This window comes from Miscanthus floridulus, chromosome 1 (assembly GCF_019320115.1).
Source record: "Miscanthus floridulus cultivar M001 chromosome 1, ASM1932011v1, whole genome shotgun sequence".
Lineage (NCBI taxonomy): Eukaryota > Viridiplantae > Streptophyta > Magnoliopsida > Poales > Poaceae > Miscanthus > Miscanthus floridulus.
In genome coordinates, this window is record NC_089580.1 from 184,418,257 (window position 1) to 184,439,023 (window position 20,767).

The 20,767-nt window shown below is 45.8% G+C and overlaps 1 long non-coding RNA gene across 2 annotated transcripts; it reads right to left on the reverse strand.

The window, feature by feature from the left end:
- Positions 1-17,651: 17,651 nt before the first annotated feature.
- Positions 17,652-19,022, reverse strand: LOC136504954 (uncharacterized). 2 transcript variants are annotated; one of them, XR_010771025.1, is made up of 3 exons: positions 18,910-19,022; positions 18,739-18,838; positions 17,652-17,927 (listed from the first exon to the last, which is right to left on the reverse strand). It is a non-coding gene; the product is annotated as an uncharacterized lncRNA (long non-coding RNA). The 2 variants fall into 2 exon arrangements; XR_010771036.1 differs by having other exon boundaries at positions 18,905-19,020.
- Positions 19,023-20,767: the final 1,745 nt, after the last annotated feature.

The window sequence follows — 20,767 nt, forward strand, 5'->3', positions numbered from 1 at the left end:
TCTTTCCCTTTTTGTAGAGTTTGGCATGCTTCGTCCTAGCGCCGAATGTAGCCTTTGTTGTTATCCGCTGGCGCTATCTGTGGAAAGCTGATTCCATTTTCTATATCTGAATCAGCTGGTCCTGATCTGCACGTAATTGATTCCCTGATGACTTGATCTTGGGAGCTTTTGAGTCCCTGCAACGTCTTTTTCTAAATTTTGGTGTAAACACATGCCCCCTAATTTTAGGATAAAAGTAATTTTATTCCAAAATTATCATGTATGTATTCCTGATTGGTCCACAGTCACGGGTAGAGAACCTTGATCGAGGGTCCACTATTTGTCGTTGCCTACATCCACCCATGAGCCTATGCCTCAAAACTTTTCACAAGAGTGTCGCTGCTTCATGGGCACTTGGATTCATCTTCCCAAGCCGGCTATAAAAAGCTCATCTGACCCTGGCGAGAGCAGCTCAACAATTCAGCCATGTTTTGCTTCCATCTACTCCCTCGAGTGCCTCTAGTTTCGCTGGACCCTCCATGGTCCATTCTCTTGCCATGAAGATCTTGAGCGGTTAGAAGAATTCTTGTGTATAGGGCGATTGCGTCTCCCGTCTTAGCACCTTATCGAGCAAGAGAATCAGCTACTGTGGCTAGAAGACGTCTTGTGACATCACCTGTGTCTTTTCACCATGCTCGCAGAGCTATTCTAGTGTTTGCAAGGGCTAAAATATGTGGACACCTTTCCCTTGTTTGTTCCACTAAACATCCACTGGGAAAGCCACAGGCTTCTTTCCCATAGTCTCTCAATTTACCGAGGAATCGGCTGAGCACATGTTGACCGGGCGATTTTTCTCTTCTCGGGCACAATTTTATCAATGGGCCAATGTTGATTCGTTTCACGATGACCTTCGGCCTTGTAGGGGTCTGGACTCCCTTCAATCCAAAGAAGCCTTGATAGGTTGATTTCTGGTAAATGTAAAATTTTCGAATCTGTTTCATGACATTTCATAATTCGGGGATGCAATAAGTTCGAATCTATTATCTCTTCGTTATCCGTCCCCTGAATTCCCGGAGTGTCGTTCCACCTCTGTTTCTGACTCCAAATTCACACCTTCGGTGAAACCAGTCTTCTCGCCTTCTTGAGCTATATATACATGGGCCACGGTCGTGGATCGAACAACAGCCCGCTTCGCCTCAAACTTTCCGCATCCTTAGTATAGCTTCTGTTCTTTTGTAGGTTTAAGATCATGGAGAACAGCAAGAGGTCCGCTGAGGAGGCCTTTGATGGATCTACATCATCGCGCCAGCGCATCCACCGCCAAAAGGGTGCAACTTGCGATGCTTCCATCGTCCTAGAGTAGAGGGCCGACTCTACTCAGCCTTTGGGGTCATCTTCAGCACCAATTTGTCGTCAGCTCCCCTGTTACCCGAGGAGGTCGAGAGATAACGATGACCTAATCGCTTCTATTAACTGGACTGGCGAGAAACTTGTTGACTGTCTTTCTATTACAGAATCGGCTCTGGCCATAGTTCAAGGTCGATCACCCCCTGAGGCCAACCCGACATGGGAGAGGCTAGCCAAGGCCGAAGCCACAATTGCTGGTGAGACATTTACCACTATTTTCTATTTCTTCCTCAACTTTTATTCCTTGAAATCCTGCTCACCTCTTCTTCAAATCCTCTAGATCTGTCGGCTCAGCTGGAAAGCCTTTGTTTGGCTGTGGACCATGCTGTAGGATTTGTCAATGCTAGGGGTGCTGCTCCGGTGGCTTATTTGCATGACATCCCGAACCACGTTAGAGAAGTCGCTCTTCATGGCGTTCGTCATGGGGCTGCCATGGCATTGGCTCCTGCGCAAGTTCACTCTGGCCATGATCTTCGTCTTCTTCCTCATGGAGCTCTAGTTACTAGATACCCTAGGGATTACGAGCGACAGGTTAAGGATTTCTTTGATGCTGCCAACTCTATAGCTCTAACCTCCTAGGCTGATGACAAAGTAAATAAAGTATTTTCTGATCTGTAGCTTATGCTAAGTGATATCAATGAACAACTCCTTCATCTCCAATGATCCTCACTTCATCCATCACTATGTTCGTATTTACCTTGCTCCTACAGGCGATACATATTGTACTGGCTTTTACCCTTCTGGGTTTATCTTCATACTAGAAGCGATATCCTTCCGGTATCGGCTATTAGAGTTGGCAGCCGAGCAACTTGGTTGTCAGGTGTTAATCCAAACGTTAGGGTAATATTCCTTCAAATATTTCCCATTTGATTGCTCTGCCAAATCCTCTTCCCCTTTCAGTGTTTCCAAAGCTTAAACATCACCAGGCGCACAACGCTTGATCCGATAAGGCTTCTCTCGATTATGTAACCATGTCGGCTATCTTGCTTTTGGCTATCAAGGGTAATCCATCCCTAGCTTTCTCTAGAGTCTCATTACCATTGACCGTCATAAGTACATCTTTGAGAGCATCCCCAGATCAACCGAAGAAATTAAACAGATCGCGAGAGATGATGCCATTCGGCTAGGAACATTGAGAGTGATCCATGCTGTTCTAGACTTGAAATCTACATGTCAACGCATGTCTTGTGTAGAATCAATCGTACTCTCCGTTCTTTAATTACGCTTCCTTTTTTGGCTAAAGAGCCGATTTGATACAACCGATCCTAGACTTAAAATCCAATCGAGTCTAGAAACACAGCTTTTATTAAAAGAATCCTTCGATTTCCTGCCTTCAATTGCTAAATGCCGCACTCCTATTAGCATTAGTGAAGTAGCGCTTTGCCTCCTATTAATTGCGGTTGCCTTTTATATGTCCCAAGGCATCCGCCTCTTCGCTTTAGGTCCTCAAATACCAGCCGGTGGTTTCAGCCTCGAACACATCTCCACTCACAACTATTCCTTTGCTCTTCTCCGCCTACCGAAACCCTGTAGCAGTTTTCCTTCTCCCCTTCATGGATCTAATCATCCCTCATGGCTGGCGAAGACAACCGAGGCAAGCGCACGGCGGAGGAAATCCTAGAGGAGAATATGCCGATGGACCAGCATCTCCAACGTATGAGGTGAGATGACATTTCTTGTTTATGATGATGAACAGTTCTGACTCACCGACCTACCTACAGGTTTGTTGTGAATGACAGTCTCCGTCCTTTTCCTAGGGCCGATAGGCCATCTAACGCCGCATCTTCTATGCCGGCATCGTCATCGGATTCTTCCAACTCCTATAATGGTGACGACGCCTGGTGCTACCTTCATGAGTGGAGAATGGCTCAGAATTGCTATTTTGAGGTGACTTGGAAGAACAGTCAACTTGAGATTCGCCTCGAGGTCTCTCAGGCCATCCTTCACGTGGCTGAGGAGGAGGCCAGTGCCGTCCGAGCATAGCTAGCCGAGTCTGATGCCATGGTGGTGGGTAAGACAAACTCTAGGAATGCTTCATTCTAATTTCCATTATCTTTATCTTGATAGTCTTTTGTTCTTGTGACTATCAGCCCTAACGGTGCAGTTGGAGTCTCTCCAACTGGCGGTGAACGCGGCCGTGGATGCCGTCAATGCACGGGGTTCCTCTATCGCCGCTCATCTCTAGGATGTCCCGGTCCACGTTCGGGAGATCGCCCTTCATGGTGTCTGTCATGGTGCGGCGGTGGTGCTAACCACGACACAAGTCCAAACTAGGTACGAGTTCCATGCCATGGAGACTGGTTTCCCTATGGGCAATGGCCCCAAGGAGCACGAGGACCTGCTCGAAGAATTCACCATGGCAGCGGAGGCCATAGTAGACATCACATCCGCTTAAGATGTGGTGAACAAGGTCTTTGATTAGTTTGTACTTAGGGTAATCTGATGAACAAAGACTCTTGCTCTTTCATGAATGTGCCGTGCAATGCCCTTGTATATGATTGCTTTTGTGTTTTTTGCTCTATAGGCGATACATATCATATCGGCTTTTATTGTCTTTGAAGATTTTCATTTTTTGAACTAGAGGCGATACCCTCCTGGTACCGGCTATTAGAGCCGACAAAGAATCGGCTATCAAATTTTGACCGGGTGTCAGGATAACATACCATAGAACTTTTTATATCAAAGGTCGAATGATTAATGAACCCAGGTCAAGCATCCTATTAAGTGAAACAGAACTTCTTAAGAAATCCATTAACTCTGAATCACACTCACACTTTGACTCAGCATTCACATACGTTGACCTAAATCCATCTCCAAGACTCAACGCTTATTTTCCTTTAATCCAATGGCTGATGTGACGTTGCAATTTTTCTACTAAAACAAGCTTTCTGAGCCGATCACTTGCATCAGTTGTTGGCTTTCATTGCTGATCTTAATGAAGCCGTCTTTCCATGACTTGCCAGAAAAACATTCGAAGTCTCCTAGTTTCCAAAAGACTGGATCGACTGTTGCTATACTCACGGACTCATCAGTGTGAACCAGTTCGATGTCATCCCCATGCTATTGAATCAAACATTGATCCATGGTTGATGGTATGCAGCGATTTGCATGAATCCAATCACGACCGAGGAGCAAACTATAAGACCCTTTCCCATTGATGACGAAGAATGTAGTGAGCAGAGTCTTGCCTCCGATTGTTAGCTCGACGTTTATTGCCCCCAGGTCTTAGACGTATTACCTCTAAAATCCTTAAGCATCATGTTAGTCTCTATCAGATCTTCTGATCCTTTGCCAAGTTTATGAAAAGTAGTGTAAGGCATAAGATTGACAGAAGCACCTCCATCCACCAACATCTTGTTCATCGGCTTCCCATCGACAAGACCTTTCATATATAACGCCTTTAAGTGTCGATGTTTGACTGGCTTATCAAATATTGGTTGCTGTACAACCATCAACTTGGCAACTATCTCCTCATACTCTGATTCATCGAAATCTGAATAAACTTCTTGATCTGTCGGAGCTCTGAACTCTGATGACAACAGAAAAGCCATTTGGATATTAGCCGATAGTTGCATTCTATCAGCTATCTGTTTGGTACGCCACACTTGAGTCTTACCGGATGCCTAAGCCTGTTTCATCTCTCTATTCCTTAGGCATTGCACCCTTCTCTTCTGGCTTCTTGTTAAACCTCCTGGGCATCACTAGCTTTCCTGCTACACATATCTTCTTTCAGTGCCTTCTTCTTCATGATCAGCCCAGTCCTGATCAACAACTCTTTTTCCAAGCCGATCATGAACACTTTTATTTTTAAGCATCAATCCATGTTATTATGATGATATGCATCTTGAGCATGGATAGACCGACGGTTGATTTGAGACTGCCTATACTCCCGATATTGATTGCTGCATCCTAGACAGTCATATCTGGTAGGCAACTTCAAACCTTTATTCTAGCAATGTCTAAAGAAAGGACAACTCCAATGTAATTTGGCTTGTTCCCTTTCATACCTTTCTTGCTTCAATTGATGCTGGTACGCTTGATCTTTTAACCAACTCTGATAATCCTTTTCCTTCTGCCATAGCCATTTATTCAACAGAATCTGAGATGTGACCCACGGCTTTATTGTCTCTACTCTTAATGTCTTCCCCTACTCGCATCGGCTCTTTTGCTCGGCACGACGTCTCCTAATTTCTCTATACTCGTCAGCCGATATTTGCATCTTGGGATCGACTGTTCCAGCTTCTTTGATTTGGTTGATGTTAGGACCTTAGTTTTTTCCTTTGAATAGCCTAGCATCAACCATGTTTTGATCTACTAGGAAAGGATTATCATCAACTTTCATTTTCTAAGGCGTATCAAATTTGAGTCTCCCCTGCTGAATAGCTCTCTATATATGCTGCCTAAAGATTCTGCATTCATTAGTAAAATGAGAAGTAGCATTATAGAACTTGTAGAACTTCTTATTCTTCAACATATCAGGGAGCAACATGACATGACCATCGGGCAACTTGATCTGCCCTTTCTCTAGCAAGAAATCAAAGAGTTTATCTCATTTGGTGACATCAAAGTCATAGCTCTCTTTGACTCCTCTTCCCTAAGGATTTGGCACCATCACTGTCTTCTTGCCCTAATTCCATTCAGCTGCAGCAACCTCTTCTTCTTCATCTTCATAGCCGTCATTGACTGAGTATGAATCATAAGCTTCGGCTACTGAGGTACTCTTCTAGAACCAGATATCTCTACGCATACTTCGAAATTGGCTATTAAGCACTGCTACTCGTTGAGCCAATTGTCCCAAGTTGTTAAATTATTATCCTAGCAGCTTTTCTTTCCACATCGGCAGCATTCCTTGAATAGCCAAAGCAGCAAGTTGATCATCGGCCAAGTTTAAGGAGAAGCATAAGTTCCTGGTCTCTCGAAACCTCTGAAGAAATTCAGTGCTCGATTCATTAGTCTTCTATCTTATGGTTGTCAGATCAGTAATCTTCTTTTCTCCAGCCCTAGTATAAAAATATGTATGAAACTTCTTCTCTAGGTCAGCCCAATTGGTAATAGAATTGGCTGGCAATGATGAAAACCAAGTGAACGTTGGCCCTGATAAGGACAGAGAGAAGAAACGAACTCGATGGGCATCTTCAACTGACGCTTCGCCCAATTGTGTAAGATACCAACTGACATGTTCTATCGTGCTTGTACTGTCTTGGCTAGTGAACTTAGCAAATTCTGGGAGCCTATAATTTATTGGAAAATCGACCAAATCATATCATTCTGGATATGGGCGTTTGTACGAAAAGGTCAGCCCTTTTGGCTTCAGACCGAACTGATTCTTCATCATCTCAGTCACCCTCAGTAATAACTCATCAGCTTGCGGATTTGGATTCCTCTATACCTGCTGACCCATCTGTGAATTGAAATTCTGCATGCCTTGATATTCTGGATTTGGCATCATGTGGAGGGTGTTATAATCTGTGCCATAGTGATACCCTTGTGGAATCTCAATCTGCTAAGTCCTTTGCTGGCTTGCTGTATGAAGTCTCTGATTATAGATATAAGGATCTATATCTCTACGGATCCTTTGAACTGACGGTGCTATTTTTTGAGCCGACGACGGTATGTGGTCTGATGTGCCAAAATTGATCACCTGGTTACGACTTTGCCCCGTCGGCTGTTGCACATGTTGTACTGGTGGTCTAGGATGGTACTATGTTTGATTTGCAGTAGTTCCTTGAGTTTATTCAGATAAACCCTGAACTGTCTGGACATCACCACTACCAGCCGGTGTTGCTTCTTGATGGCTGGTACCGACTTGATTGGTCCCCTGGGTCAACAGATCTAGAATGTTGTAATAAGCCGGTCCACCTTGACCAACTGGAAATCCATGAATCGCCTCTTTCAAGACGTTATGGAATACGTCCATGAAAGCTTCGTTATGGCTCGACATGGCATCACGAATAGATTTGTCCACAACCTCTTTAAAGAAACACCTGTCTTCAGCTTCATTTGTGTTCGTCTGCCCGTGTAACAGAACTCTTGGTAGTGGAAATTTCTGAATAATTGTGTTGTCACGTGTTTTGGTGTAGGACAACAAACATTTATTCTAAAACTCTTCTATAGCTTTGCTGATGATACCTTTATCCCCATTAGGTAGATCTTCATAATGTAGCATTAGGATGTCATCGTTGTTGTGAACCGCCATCAGGCGATTATGGGTTCGAGTCCCATTGGGTGTGCCAGAAATGTGTGTCGACACAGAATTTTCGCCCTGTACCGAGGACACACGCAGCAAGCCAGAAGAGTCCGCTCGATGGAGCAGATCTGCCTAGCTTCAGCACAGGGGTGGTAGATCCTATGCGATCCTCCTGAGACGTGCCAGTTAATTTGACCCTGCAATTGATAAGGAGAGAAAGTTCATCAGTAATTAAGGGCAAAATTTGTCGGTGTTGCCAAACAGTCCCGAATATACGGCTATAAGAGCCGATATGAAAGGAGATAGACTAAATAGTCGATTCTAGTATATTCATGAGAATAAATCAATTACAGCTCATGGGGTTGTGTAAGAAGAATCGATTATCATTCAGGGTAAATATCATTAATCGAACAGATATTAATCAATGGCAATAAGATTGATGCAGCCATACGAACAGAGGTATAAACCATGATGGTACTTACAGACAAGCAGTGGAGGTTGATCGGATCGATGCAGCCGTACTCGCTGAAGAACTCGCCGAGATCTACTCTACTCCTACTCCTAAGGAGTGGCCGGAGCCGAAAAAAGTAATTGACTTGTATTTGGATTGATTGATTCCTTACAATAGCCGAGGTTTGGTGTTTATACCCAGGCCCTGTGTATGACTCCTGCCTAAGCACGACTTATTACAATTTTTTACCCTAGAGAAAACATTCCTAATTTAAGATAACTTGGACTCTAATCTTTCCCTTTTTGTAGAGTCCGGCATGCTTCGTCCTGGCGCCGAACGTAGCCTTTGTTGTTATCCACTGGCGCTATCTGTGGAAAGTCGATTCCATTTTCTGCATCTGAATCAGCTGGTCCTGATCTGCACGTAATTGATTCCTTGGTGACATGATCTTGGGAGCTTTCGAGTCCCTGCAACATCTTCTTCCAAATTTTGGTGTAAACAACTACACAATTCTTTTAGGTCATTTCTCCATTTGAGGTCATTAAAAAATTAAAAAATTAAATTATATAAACTTAATACAAATTTTTTTGACCTTAAATGACTTCAATGAAGAAGTCATCAATTACAAAGTTGTAGATCTCTTCGAGCACTATAACTTTGATATAATGCTCGTCTCCATCCAACTTGATTTGGAAATGTTATAAACTTTATTGTGTTGCACTTATTTTAGAGGCGGGCCAAATTGCCAACCATCTCAAGAAATCATTTTTTAAATACTTCCATTTCGAGTGACGGCGGGAAAAACCTAACCGCCTCTAAAAAATAGAGGGTATTTTAGATACGATTAAAAAGTCCAGCCACCTCTAAAGATTGATTTCTAGAGGTGGGCTGGTTCAAAAACTATTTAGAGGCGGGTTTAATAGAGTAATCTCTATCCAGAACGGAGACGTCTGTAAAAAAAAGTTTATGTAGTAGTATCAATTCCTTGCTAGGTCTTATTTCATGCAAAGGATTATGATGTGAATGGTCATCTAGGCATCCAACATGGTGCTTTTCACATTATTTTGGTTTCATAGGGTTTAGGTGATTGATGGCATTTATCGTATTTTCCATTTTGCATCTCGTGTCACCGGCTCACTAGATTCTAATCTCGCAATAACTGGGGAGTTGTCTAGACTTCTGCTTTCAACATGGAGAAGCTAGAGCAAATCAAAAGAGATGTGCTTGCGTTATGGATGTGTGGATTTGAGTTGCAGCCATGGTAAAAATTTGATTCTAATCATTGATTTTCCCTCCATTGTTGCTGGTGCATCCAAAACCAGAACAAATACATGGGTCAAAACAAGTTTTGTTGAAACAAGTGAGCTTCCAGAATCGTAACATGTTACGCCACCGTCTTTTGAGTCGCTGGGCCATGTATCGTGTTGGAGTCCATTAGGGATGCATCGGGGTCGGGAGGGGGATGTCCTTGGTCGCCCTTTAGACTATGCATTCAGTAGTCGTCGCCCATGTTAGGATTTGAGTTTTTGCTTAGATTAATCCATTGCTTGTTTTGTTTGATTCGCTGACATATATTAGCCTTCTTGGCGAGGGCCACTGAGCAATGCACAATTGATAACAAGAGGAGACAATAGTGGACCTAGAGCTTTTTAGGAGTCCGGACGGTTTAGTGGGCTATGTAGTACACCTAATCTTCTTTGTATATGGGCTGCACATTAATTAAATTCAGTGGAGTCCAGCGGAGGCCTAGGGTCGCCGGCCCCTGAATCCACAAGTGAGAGGAGATGTGGCATTGCATGCAAAGGTTGAGTCTTTGTGATTGGGAACCGGACTGATGTGTCGAACAACAAATTGATAGTTATATGTTCCCATCAAAGAATATGCCTATGCCATTAAAGGCTCTAAATTTTCTATGGTATATCTTTGTTTATTATCTAGAGGCTTAATTATAAAAAGGATACAGTTATGGTCCCAATAATTTTTTAGAAAGGCGGACGAGGATAAAAAAAACAAACACAAAACAAAACGGGATTACAACTTTGCTCCCAATAATTTAATAAAATCTTTTTGCCTTCGGATAAAAAAAGGATCCTGATAGCAGTTTATAAGCGCAACAGTAACCAGCGTAGCGTAACCACAAACAGGCGAACTGATGATAACGGAAGGTGGAGAAACACGCCAAAGATTGCGTTGGCAAGAGGTCGCGAGGCGATAAAACCTGCAGCCGCCCTGCACAACGGCGCATGGTTTGAAGTCTGCTGACTTCCCAGCCCAGTCTGGTAGGCCCCGTTGGTTTCGCTGAAAAAATAAATCAAAATACTGTTCCGACTGATTTATTATGAAAAAAAATACTATTTTAGTTTTAAAAACAAGTTAAAAAATATGGTTTATCGTAGAAGCGAACAGGGCCGCATTGGTTTCCCTGATGTCACGTATCTATCTATCCCTTCGTCCCTTGCCTAGCTCTCCAGACTGCGATGAGGCCGGCGAGATCTCGGGCGCGTTGTTCGTCTGTCGGTGGTGCCGTGGTGCCGTGGTGGTGGGCGTTACGGCACTCTAGTAGTCTAGTTCAAACAGCACTTGTACTGATGTCATGTGATGTCTTTTTTTTTTAAAATGTCATGTGATGTCTAGCTGCAGCAGGTTTGTTTTGGCTTATTCGCTCATATCTAGCTTATAATCCACAATTTAAACAATGTTTTTCTCTCACACCAAACTAGACAGCAGTACTTTCAGTCCTGGCTTATAAGCTAATTCAGCCGAAACGAAAAGGCTGTTGGTTAGTTAATCATATCCACCAACTGATCTTCTCCTTCCACCTCGCTCTTGCAGGCTAGGGTTAAGAGGGTGTTTGGTTCTTCACTCGCTCCTAAAATTCATGCCACATCGAATGTTTAGATACTAATAAAGAGCATTAAATATAGATTAATTACAAAATCAATTATATAGATGGAGGCTAATTTCCGAGACGAATTTTTTAAGCCTAATTAATCTGTCATTAGCACATGTTTACGGTAGCACCACGTTGTCAAATTATGAACTAATTAGGCTTAAAAGATTTGTCTCGTAAATTAGTCGCAAATTATGCAATTAGTTTCGTAATTAGTCTATATTCAATACTCCATGCATGTATCTAAACGTTTGATGTGATAGGAATTTTAGCAGTTCCTGCATGAACCAAACAACCCCTAAAACACAAACCCCTTGTTGCATTGTAGTCTCTGGTGACCTTGCAGCAAGGGAAAATGGAAGCGCCAATGGCAGGTTGATCTATGCCGGATGTGGGCATGCAGAGCGAAGCGACGGCGGCCATGTCGCCGTAGGAGTACTTTGCACGGTGGAGACACGCTGCGTGCTTGCCTGTCCACCTACACTATGGTGTATGGAGCTAGGTTATGTGAACGAGTGAGCAAGGGCTGCCACTGGGACAGGGAGTAATGAACCGAGACGTTTTCACCGGCGAAGGGGCGAGAACAATGCTCGTCGTACGTCAGGGGACAGCAGTAATGAGACGATGGCAATTATACAGTGGTCCTGTTCCGGCTTACCCTAAATTCGATTTATTCGGTTTATTTTTTTAACCGGAACAGTATTTTTCTCTCACAACAATTCAATCAAAACAGTATTTTCAGTCAATTTCAGCCCAGTTTGGTACCGGCGAACGGGGCCAGTAGCTGGGCACCGTGGGAGTGAGATACTTTGTAGTATCACACGCGTGCGAAATGTGATCCTGTGGGCGGCGTTGCCAAATGCCCGGGTTTGTCTAGATGCAATGAAGAGCTCAACCCTTCCACCAACATGCTGATGTCAAGATCCTAGATTTAATCACGCATAGGACCATACGTTTTGAATGGCGTTATTATGGTGTTTGTCCACTTCTCTAAAGCTCCCAGCGGAAAGTCAGTGCCACGCTTTCTACTTGTACATAGCAGTGCTGTTTTCCTTTCGTTTTTCTTCTGTATGCATGCATATGGAGCTAGGTTAGGAACTTAACAATCTTCTACAGTACTAATGTGTTTAAACTTCTTTCATAACAGAATTCCTTTGACTTGATTAGGACGTTATTAGACTCCGTTCCACTGCTGTCGCTACGCGGAGTAACAAGGAAGCCTGCCTGTCGACGACGCTGTCGTGAGAGATCCAGAGAACTTATGCATGTTCGTTTGCCTGATAAGACATATTTGAAAGTATTGTTGGTTGATTTGTTATGAGAGAAAGGCTGAAAAAAATATGGCTTATAAGCTAAGTGAAACAGGATGGTAGTTGGCGGATGGGTTGAACCGTGTACATGACAGGCGATGCTGATACATTCGTACACGCATATATCGCCCGGTTTCACGGTTGACGCCGCCCAGAGAACTAGTGATCATCCAAGGGACCACCCCCGCCCTGACCCTAATTCGTGGCGGATATGAATGCCCGCCGCCCATCACCACTCGGCAATTAGCGGCGGTACAGGGCGACGCAACCGCTGTTCCAAACCACACTAATGGTGACCGAAACAGATAAAGGGGTTTCAGCTTGCCGCAGTGGAGCTTTCTATACTAGAGGCGTCATATATATACATGGTTTTTTTCGAGATGTGCAGTGCACGCGTCCAACATTTCGGGCATGCCTGATCTGACAAGCGAACGAAGCCGATGCGCGTACCTGTCACGGGCAGCGGAGTACAGTACAGGACGTACGATGGTCGTTCGCGCCACTGTGCTCGCTTGACTGATCCGGCCAGGATCCTTTTCTAACACGGGTACGCCAGGCGATCAGCATCGACGTCTCCATTAAGCCATTAAGGACGCGCAAGAACAAGTAGATGCAGGCCAGGGCGCCTGCGCCTGCTTGGAAGAGATGGCCAAAACAGCAACGGGGGTGGTGCACCGGCCCCACTGGTACCTACCGTGAACAGGGCAGGCAAACAGGATGCCTTGAATGAGCGAGTCCGGTCCGGCGCGATCCCATCGCGTTTTCAGCCAAGATGCATGAGCAGTTTCCTCACGCAGCTAGACCGTTGCTCCCTGCAGTTTCCGCTGCCTCGGCCCTCGATCAAGCCAACCATGCCGGCTGCGTTCCATCCACGGCCACGGCTGGGTCTGTCTGCCCGTTTCGCACGGAGGGAAGTGGGGGCGAGCGCTGCTGGTTTCGATCGGTAGGGCAGCGGACGAGGCGCCGGGTCTTTCTTGTTGCGGGAGTCGCGGGACGCGGGAGGGAAAGAGGGCTCTCTGCGTGAAGCTCGCTCGGGTGCATGATGTGGCTTTCGCAAGGCGCGCCAGTGCGGCCCAGGCCGGAAGAAGGGTTTCTCAAAGGGCCTGGTACACAGGGGGGCGGGTGGGCGTCGCTAGTCGTGATGGATAGAGGCCCAAACGAATTCTGCACGGCCCGGTATAGCTAGCGGAGTCTAGTCTAGCCCGAGTCGATTGCAGCGCTGAGGTGGGGTCGGAGTGGATCACGCTCCGACCACCCCCTGCCGATGGGCTGCTTTTCTCTCTCTTTTGGGCTGGCACTAGTCCTGAGATTTTTTTTAGGAAAAAAGAATTTTATTACGAAAATGCTACGTATCCGTCCGGACGCCCCTTCGTGGCCCTGCATACCAGGGCAATAAACCTCTGCTCTGCCCCGCTGGTTTTTTTGTTACGGCATCCGCGTCTCTTCCGTTGCGCCGTTTGCATAAGGAAAGGAGAAGGTGAGGAGAGACCTGCTCTACTCTGCTCTACGAGCCGCTCCGCCGTCAACGGTCACTCCGCACTGCTCCTTTCCCTGCTCCACCGCGCACCCCACTGCTTCCTGCAGCTACTTCTGCTCTGCGGCCCGCTTTGCCTAACCGCGCGGGCACCGCTGCGCCCACGCGTGGCGACCGCTCCCTCGGCTGCCAGCTACTGAGGCTGCTGCGCAAGGAGAAGCGTTGGGCCCTGGCGCAGAAGCCCTCCGGCCTCGCCTCCTGCTATGGCTGCGGCGCCCCGATGCAGACGGTGGAAGGAGGCCGCACCGAGATACGATGCATGTTACAAGTGTACATTTAAAAAATTACAGATGTTTTAGAGGTACGCTGCAAGTTGCTGAAAAAGTAGATTGGGATATTGCACATATTGCAATGGATTATACACGTATGTTTCAAGAGTATTTTCCAAAGGAAAAAGTTTACTCCACCCCCCAACTATGGAAGGTGGTCTACATAACCCCTCAACTATGAAACGGTCTGATTTACCCCTGAACTTTCCAAAACCATCTATTCTACCCCCAGGCGGTTTTCAGCGGCGGTTCTGCTACAGTAACGACGTGTTTGCTGCAATAACGACGGGTTTGCTACAGTGCAGGGGTTTTGCCTTTTTCTTATTTCAGTTGAATCTTTGAAAAATCATAGTAAATCACAGAAAAATCATAAAATGGAAAATCTAATTTTGTTGGACTCCACATGAGTAGATCTACACAGTAAACATATAATATAGTACGTTTTAGTACAAAGTTTTTGCTGTAGCTTTAGATTAATTGGAAAATCGAATTTTGTCTGTAATTAATTAAAATAATTCATAGCTGCAGCTTCTATGGTCCAATTGTGGTGAAATTTTTATGGTAGGTTAATTATTATATGCTTAAACTATAGTAAAAATTCCGTACTCATTGGACTATGTATAACTTAGTTATAGATAAATTCCAATTAATTTATCTGGCCATGCTGCTGACTCGTCAGTCATGGCGTGCGCAAACTCTGGCCAAGAAAGGACGCACGGCATACTACTGTAGTAGTACGCATACTATACTGCAACAGAAATACTTGTGGCGTGTGTTTGGCAGCTGAGCCCATTGCAGATGGATGGACTCGTCAGGGACGATCGGAAGCGCTCGCTCCTCGACCTACCATGGCCCATACAAAAGCCCCATCGTAGCACGCAGGAGGAGACCGCGTCCGGGGTCCGGACACGCCCATGCCAAGCGCGAGTCCTGTGGCGTGGACCAGTGGAGACCGCACCGGGCGATCAATGTACGGTGCGTCGCTGTTTACACGCAAAAAGACTCTGCCACGGTCCCTGCCCTCCCGGCTCCCATCGTCCCGCCCGCGCGCTAGGCGCTACGCGCCAGGGATGGCCACCCGGGACCCGTCAGCCTCGGCGCGGAGCGTGCGTATATGCAGGGAACAGCTGCGCGCCAAGCGCAAGGCGACGCCTCGCAAAAGCTGGCCCCCCGGAGGCGTGCAGCGCGGGTCGCCGTCGCCCCGATGGGTGCCCGACCGACCCGTCGTTGCGCAGCACGGCTCTCGCGTCTCAGCGCAGCGCACGCCATTCCCGTCCAAACGATCGATGCACCCCCGGCCCGGGGCCGTTAGCTTCGTCGCCAGACCGCATGATGAGTCCCCTCGCTCCCTGCTGCCTGCATGCCTCGCGCGCCCGCCCTGCAGCTGCGTACGTGCGCGCGTGTAGCGTGTACCGCCCGTCCTCTCGATCTCCCCGGCGCCCCGGCCCCCGGAAGGAGGAGGAGGAGGAGAGATCCATCGTCGCTGCGCCTGCGCGGGTTGGATCGGAGGGGACACCGGACACTCGCTAGTCGCTGCCGAATGCACGCATGATTGCCCTGCCCACGGGGGTGATGCCTGAGTGACGGTGCCATCCCATGCTCTGCGCCTCTGCTCGGCCGGGAGCGCTCGCTGATATATGGCTGCCTCATCAGCGTCACCTTTTTCTGTGGAACAACAGCACGCTGTGCTTGGATATGGAAATGCAGGTCGGTAGGGGATTTTCCTCCAGGCAAGCAACGAGGCCACGGGGCATTTCTATCAATAGTGAGGCGAAGTATTTTGGAAAGAATTTGTGTGGTTGGGGGACTTGTTTAGATTGAGGTTAGGAATCAGTATTTGGCACTGTAGCACTTTTGTTTGTATTTAACAATTATTGTCCAATCATGGCCTAATTAGACTCAAAAGATTCGTCTCGTAATTTACCATCAAACTGTGTAATTAGTTATTTTTTTATCTACATTTAATACTCCATACATATATCTAAAGATTTGATGTGATGGAGAGAGAGTGAAAAAACTTGCAATCTAAACCATGCCTGGTTGTCTCCGAGAGGGATTAGTGGGCATAGGCAGCATAGGGCCGTGAAGGTTAGTAGGTGTCAGGTGACACAGGCGGGGACACCCTTGCTCTGCGTGCGTCGACGAGCTAGAGTCTGTGAACGAAGTGAGTGGGCCTGTGTTGGACACAGGGCAACAGCATGATAAGCGCAGTGGTACTGTTACGCATCACCGATCATCATCTCATCCGTATCGTCGTTTGGTTTAACCTTCTCATTACCCTCAAGTAAATTAAAACTGACGTGTAAGGAAACTTCAACAATGCATGGGATCCTATATAACTTATAAGAGTAACAGCAAAGGAGTGACGCACCCATATACATATACATATACCCAATCGGCTGTTTCTTTGTAATATTCGTACGGTGCCATCAGAAATGACGCATTATTTCATCCGAGAATTTCATCATCACCCCCCCCCCCCCCCCACAGTACAGCTAGTCTTGTTGTTTCAGCCCTTGTTTAGTTGGACCCTAAAGTCCAAAAAGTTGCTACAGTACCTGTCACATCGAATGTTTGCGGCCCGTGCACGGAGCATTAAATGTAGACGAAAAGAAAAACTAATTGCACAGTTTGGTGGGAAATTGCGAGACGAACGTTTTAAGCCTAATTAGTCAATGTTTGGACACTATTTGCCAAATAAAAACGAATGTGCTACAGTAGCCCCAAATTCTAAATTTCACGAACTAAACAAGGGCTCAGGTAGTTTCGTTTCAATCAATCAACCAGGGTGGTACGATCAATGATAACGTCGACGAAACCAACGACCTGATGAGCATCTTATCATCAGGATTCAGGACTTATTAAACCCGATCGCCTTGGGTCTGCTGTGTGCAACACATGCTACGCACGCAACGCAACCACCAAACAAGCAGGGCAGGGGCACCCAGGCCATCAACACAGTGACCAGCATGCACACAGAATCGTTTGCGCTAGCTAGCTTGATCTGACTATGGATCAAATGCAATACCAAATCTGATTAATCCTGCCTCTATTACCTAGTAGTACCTAGCTATTAAGCTTAAGCTAGCTAGCTAGCTAGGTACACAAGCTAGTGAAGCGACTGAACTGATCCACCAGCCACATGTATATATAAATTATATGATTGGATTTGGAGCCCCTGCGTGGGATTCGATCAGTCAATATAATCAACTCAGTCATCGACTACGACCTTGACAATTGTATTTTGTGTGGTTATACAAATAAAAAGGAATACCGATGGACGACGATGCATGGAGCCACCAGCAGCCACGACAAGATATATAATTGAGATGCATGGATCAGCAAGTTATGACATGACACGTCCCTTTCTGACAAACAGTGACGCAAACCTTCATTTGACAACGAAAAGGAGCAAGCTGCCTAACATCCACACATGCACACACATGTACGCCCGCGCCCACACGGCCAGAGGGCACGTAGCACAGGTTATTAGTGCTCTGGTAAAGTTAAACCAGCTAGTTTTGCAATAGGAAACCGTGATATGCTTACAGATAGCACTGGGCAGAGATCATGCATAGAGTCTGTAGTGTTTGTTTTTTTCCCCTCTGGCTGTCTGGCATAACATATGATGATTTGGGCCTACGACTCTTGCATACTTGACCTCATTTTTAAAACACCGTACCATTTATATAGAATATATATAATCAGGTTAAAGTGTTAAACCTACTCACCGAAAAAGCCTCAACTTGCTCCAACAGTACAGTCGTCCAACTGTTCCGAGTAAAAAACAGAATCCATGATTCAGAGGCGGTAATGTTTGTTTAAGCCAATCTTAACGCTTCATCTGGCTGGTCGATTGGTTGAAGCACTAACCCACGCTTCACCCGGACACTAGAACCCCTGCAACCAAACAACAGAAAGCATCAAAGTGACTCTCCACCAAACCCCCCCGGGGTTAAACAAAGAACCGGAGTTGGAACGGTTCACCGCCTTGGGGGTGCTCCTGTCCCAATCCATGACATCAAACAAGGCGAGGGTAAACATTGAGGAACAAGGAGGGCTCGGACAAGGAGAGCCAGCAACCCCTTGAAAAAGAAAAGGTTTCAAGGCCCCCACTGGCTTCCATGGCAAGAGTTAGATGACAAAGACCATCGCAAAATCCTATATGGCCATATTCCCATCCACGATCTCACGCCAAGCGCTAGCCTCCACGCTGGATTGTACTACCTCCCCGCCCTTACGCAGCCACCTTTTAAAAGTGGCGCATCAGCCTTCACATCCAATCACCAAACCCCCTACTACACTGCACCACTCCCCTCCACCCTACCCCGCGAGGCCATTTCCCGCTTGGACTTTCCATGCCTCACCCTGATTCCCTTTCCTTCTCCACTGCAAATTGCTATGCCAATAAAGTGGCCTGGATTGGATCCATTGGAGTTGGCACAGAAACACATGCAATCAGTGTGTGAGTGCGTAAGTGCTACAAGAGGACACCACGCCCTTCCCCCTTATATATACCCCCATCTCACCTCAGATCAGCCACGCACCTCGATCAGTCCTTCGCGGTTACCTGCTTGCTAGCTCCAAACAGATAGATCGATACACCAACATACAACCCCAGCCCTTCACATCAGTCTACCCAACAAGCAAGTGTAGAAGCTGCTAATAGCTAGCTCCTGCTAGTAGTGCCTTGCACCAAACACTTGCTAACCTCTCTCCCTTCTCCAATGAGAAGGCACGGCAGCAGCGAGGCCTCCCCTTCCATCATCCACACGTCTTCCATAGCTCTCCTCCAAGAGAGGTTCAGAAACCTGCAGAAGGTGAAGGAGATGAGAGAAGGAAGGGCGTTGCAGAGGGTGCACACTACTGATACCGACCGCACCAGTTCGTCGTCGTCCCTGTCGTCGGCTCTCAGCCTTGGTCTCCAAGCCGCCAACAGCAATGAGCATCCGAGGTGGTTCTTGCACCCGGACTTGATCCGGCCGTCTAGGCCGCTGCGCGGAACCGCGTACCATGGGCTTGGTGCCAACGGTGTCCAGACGTCGCCACCACCGGCGAGCTCATGGGGAGGAATGCAGAATTCAGGCTATAGGGCTGATGTAGATGTCGATACCTCGCTTCATCTGTAATCTGCTATAAGCACGTATGGCCTTGCTGTTCTTTCGTTATTTTGTATGGTTGTCAGTTCCAGTCTTATTTGCAGTACTTCTGTCGGCCTTGTAACTTCTTGGGTATTTTACTATATATGAGGCTTCCTAGATATATATCTGCATCATATCTGAACGGTATTTATAGCACTTAGTTAATTAACAGACATACACGAAGTATGGAAAAGGATATTGGTAGTGCGTGGTATACTAATAAGTACAGTGAGCAAAAGTGAAAATAACATCGAAGGCACATCCACTACTTTGAAGGCTATACTATACATTTCGACAATAATGCTAACAAGATGTGGAATACTAAAATCTGATCAGTCAAACACGAAAAAGTACTGTAGTAGAAGCCTTTGCAGTTGCATATTTTGATGGGAACATGATTATTGCAATTTTTTCAATCATACAAGATAGCATTGTGCTGCAGTGATTAAATATAATTGTAATTCCAAATGTAATAATCATGTAATTAGGCAAACAAGTTCTAGCTTAAAATATTCTTAGACGCATGCTTAACTAGTTAATTACATCCATGCCAAGAGGAAACATCACATGGGCTTACTAGAACTGACATGCCACTTTAAGAATGTACTGCCTCTTCATCAGAAACTGAAGTAGTAGATCACGGACAGTACGTGAGTCACCAGTTCGGCGCTGTCCACTCTATTTAATAGGGTGTGCCCACATCAGAAATAGTACGTGCTGAACAATGAAAAAGATCAAAGGTTTAATGCAACGAGATCAGGAAAGAAAGGTCACGGATAGTGCATGAGCGGCCGGTTCTACTGGCCACGTATTTGATATTGTGTGCCCACTGCAAGCTGCCACATGTACGGTACCACAAAGTTCATCAACAATTTAACAAAGCAATGCAAGTAGATGCATCTTAGGTACGACCATTATTTGAGAGCGTAGAGTCCTCAAATCAAGTACTAGCTCTCTTCATCTTTTCTCGTGTCCCTTTGCAGACTTGATTGACCGAACGAAAACGCAATTGACAGCTAGGCTCCACAACAGCACTATGCGTCGTGTGCCTTTAGGGGCAATAGCCGCTAGTGGCAGCATTTATTAAAAGAAAACTAAGTGATAGAATATCGAAACCCTTTCTCTCTTAGCTTAAAAAGCTGTTTCATTTAAGCCTCCTCACAAAGCATACGGGAAGTTCCAAGGCATAGTCCCCCCCCCCCCCCCCCCGCCCCAAAATCTGGTTCAAATTATTCCTCTTCCTTGTCTGCCCCCTTTCCAAGAACGCATGCATGCAGTCAACTTTGTAAAAATTATGCCACAAATATGCATGAAAGCATGCATTTATATCTGTCATAGCAGATTTTATTACATATTTTATTAACCTTCTTAAAATATACTCTCTCTCCGTCTTAAAATAGAAGCCGTGATTTGACTTGGTGTGGTTTCAAGATCATACTTTGACCGCTAATTTCTCTTGTAATATATGATAAAAAAGTTTGAATATTAGAAAATTATTTCTAAATATGAAATGTAATGTAACCGCTTTTGTACTATAGACTTTTTATATAATTAGGCTAATTGTTGTTCAAAGATAACAAAATTTAAATTTTGAAATAC